This window comes from Solanum dulcamara, chromosome 4, assembly GCF_947179165.1.
Source record: "Solanum dulcamara chromosome 4, daSolDulc1.2, whole genome shotgun sequence".
Classification (NCBI taxonomy): Eukaryota; Viridiplantae; Streptophyta; class Magnoliopsida; order Solanales; family Solanaceae; genus Solanum; species Solanum dulcamara.
This window is the reverse complement of record NC_077240.1, coordinates 74357520-74361450: the sequence shown is the minus strand read 5'-3', so window position 1 is coordinate 74361450 and position 3931 is coordinate 74357520.

Sequence of the window (3931 nt, the reverse complement as noted above, 5' to 3'; positions counted from 1 at the left end):
TCTGCGTGGCGTATACACAAATAGTTGCTTTATATATAAATACGGCTACTTGAATAAATTTATGTTTTACTTATTCAATATATATATTATGATTATTAGTCAATTAGCAATCTATTCAATTTTTCTCCATTTAATTTAAAGCATAGTCATTTTATTCAATCCATTTTAATTTTAATCTATACTATATAACTATTTTTAAAATCTTAAACCCACCTTTTAATCATATCCATCCATTCCTTTTTTATAAAATATCAAGATCTAATCTCAACCGTTCATCAAAATTGATGAACGGCTGAGATCGCACTTCCTATTTCTAATTACAAGAAGACCCAAAACCCTAACCTAAACTTTTTCTGGGGGATCTCTTTTGGCCATCTTCTCCAAGGAGAAGAAGAGAAGAGAAGCCGCCACAACCCCTCCCACGCGAAAACACCACCATACCGCCGATCTCTCCCTCTCCTCTTCATCACTGCGCCACCATCACACCTCACCATGAACGCCGCCAGCTGCAATGCAGCAGCCACGACGCAGCAGCCACGACGCAGCAGCCACGACGCAGCTCTTTCTCCTCTGAGCTGCAACGAGCAGCAGCCTCTCCAACGGCAACCACTGGCAGCCTCCTCCAGCTCCACGAAGCAGCGACGGCAGCAGCTCCTCCACGTCGCAGCCGGCAGCTCCAACGCCACCAGTAGCCTCCAGCGCCGCGACCAGCAGCAACAACACGCAACAGCAACTCCGGCGACGACGCGCAGTGACGACGAGCGGCAGCAACGATGAACATCTTGGTATATTTTCATTTAATTTTTATTTACATTATATATAAATATGTATATTGTAGATCTAAAAGTTTATATTCATTTTATGATTCGTTTAAAATATATGCTGAATATGTTTATCATGCCATTGGAAATGTTAGTTTTGTTGTCTTTATGTGTGCAATAATACAATTAATTATTGGAAGATTTAGATCTTTCTCATGTTAGACTCCGTTTACAGATTTTTATTTTTCAAAACAAATAGTGGGTTTGAATGTCTACTTCAAATGATTTGTTAAACTTAAGATTCAAAGTTGTTTGTTAGTTCCTAATCAATTAAGATTACAAAGCATACTCATGTTGCTCTTATTCTTGTTCTTGTTTTTGTTCTTGTTCATATTCATAATTATACATCAAATGTAGATCGTTTTTTTTTAGATGTTTATTTGTTTCTTAGAAATGAAGATTATTATACGTATTTGTGTTGTTGTTTTCTGTACATACTTATATTATTGTATTTAATTATGGACAAGTATAGTTGATGATTTTTGAAATAAGGTTTGTTATCATTTGCCATTGTTTAAATGCATATTCATTAATTTGGAGGTCAATTTAATAGCTTGATGATTTGCTTTCTGAATTTCGGAAGAAGATTTAATGTTTTACTAATGGTGACATAATTTATTGATTGAAATAATTATAGTAATTAATATTTGCTAATATGTTATAATCTTTTTTTTGTATTTATCATAGTTAATTTTGTCTTTTTATTAAAGTTTGAAATAAAGTTAGTATCTATTACTTTAAATAATTTTGTCCCACCACTTTAAAGTTAATGCTCCACTAACTTGGAAGAAAACATCTTTTGAGTAGTTTTAGGGGAATCTTGAAAAGTTGTTTGTTTTTATCCATCTTTTGAAAATTTTTAAATTAAAGAGATTTTGGCCAGTTGTCTTTGTGGGTGGGATTGTCTTCTAACAATGCCTATAAAGACAGAGATAAAACACAAAGGAACAGACCAGAGAAGGAGAAAGCTAAGAAAGAAAGAAAATATTTTTACTTGATAGAAAAATCTCAAACGATAAAAAAGAGAGGGGTTTCTTGCATACTTTAACACCACTTCTAGTATTTAGCATTGGGTTTTCAGATTCCTATTTACTTGTTCCTTTAACCAAAGTACCCAGGTTAGTTACAACTTTCTTTATATGTTTGGTTTAATATTTTACCTTGTTTGTTTGTCTTGTTGAGATATAATTATTATTACAATGTGTTCTTTGTTATTCGTATACTACTTTGTATCTTCTTCATAGTTTAGCAGGATTGGAACTTCAAAGTTTGAGACGAGAAGAATTCGCTTGGGTCGGAGAAGCTACTACATTTTACATCTTTGTCTATTCATATTATTTTTATTTATTTATTTACTTTTGTCTAAAAATGTAATAGTTTGTAAATAGTACATAATGAAATTACTTGGGGAACTATTTAAGAGGGGGAGGGTTTATGTGCTACATGTTTTACTATCCGTATCTACTTGTTAGATTTGTTGATAAAATAGTTGTTTATCTATCTCACCTTAAGCATGTTAGGCTAATTAATTAACCATTAACATGCGTGTCAAAGTATTTAAATTTGAGTTTTTAAATATCCGTAGTCATTTCAATATGTTTGTATGTATCTAATTTTGACTTCTTGGAACATCTTCGTATTGTAGATTTAATAAGTTGCATTTGTCTTAGTGATTTTAAATTGTCATAATGTTATAAAATGCTTATTCAAGAATTAAATTGGTATTATAACTTGTCTTTTAGATATCATATCTATAGGTGTCTTTGATTAATTTTTAGCATGTAAACTTGCATAGCTACATGTTCGTTTTAACGATAAAATATTACTTTTATCATGCCTATAGAAACTATATAAACCCCAGCAAGTCAAATATTTGATATCATATTCAAAGACACTATTAATATTTTTAGCATGTTATCCTGTTATTTTAATGTAGAAAACCATGCCTACAAAATCTAACAAGTCTTGACCCAATTATTCTATTTAGAAATCGTGTCTATAGGATTCTATAAATATTTCTACATTATTTTAAATACTTTTGTTTGTATATTATTTGGGGTAGTTTATTTATTATTTTGTTTGCCTTTTGCTATTATTTAATTAATCGATGATATTTTTTTATCCTGCGTTAGTTCTAATATTAATTGTTTAGTTTAACTTAATTAAATCCCCTAAAGAGATACCATTTTTGTTCTCATCATTTTTACTAAGTCAAACATTCTTATAAACTATCTTAAATATTTTAAAATTTATATTATTTTTTTTTCAAAATTGTTTAATACTTTAATTATTGTTAAAACACATTTTCCCAAAGTTAGTCAAATAATTTTCAAATCGTTGGACAACCGCATGTTAGCGGCTATTTTAAGTGCTAAAACCTTCTTAAAATAGTAATATGAACCTCGTACTTTTTTCTCTGAATTTTTAAGACTTAAATCTGTTAGGGTCTTTTAAATTAAGTTTTCTTAATTTCTTTAAAAAAATTAAGTGGCGACTCTTTTTTTACTAAAATTGATTTTTTCTTGTAAAGATGAAATTAATTTTAAAACGTCTTTTTTTGATATAACAGAAATGGCGACTCCGCTGGGGAATAATTAGGTTCTAACCATTAGATTTGATTGTTTATTTGACTAACCATTTGGGTTTGTAATAATTAGTAATTCTTGTTTTCCTTAACTGTGCAATTATGTGTTTAGTTTATATATTAAATTGTTATTTGCATTTCATAGCATTTTTCCTATTTAATGTATAGTATATTAAAGAACGATTTTGCGGTACCGCAATCGGGCTTTTTATACTTAACCCTTTTCGGAACGATCGACAATTTATTGATACGTTATGCGTCCAATGATTGTCGTAAGTTCCAGCCTGAGTTGTCCGATTGGGTTACCAGTCTTGCAAAAGCCACTCTTAGTCAACCTAGCGTAGAGCAAATCCAAATCTCTAATTTAGTGCATTGGCCTAAGACGACCCAATACCCAAGGTGTATTGGGCCCATTAGAAAGTCCACCTTGAGTTCAAAATGGCCCTCGGCCTAAATGGACGATCATACCTATGTGTTTAATTTGAAGGTTGTATGCGCTATTTGACAAACATTGTCCCGCGGGGTT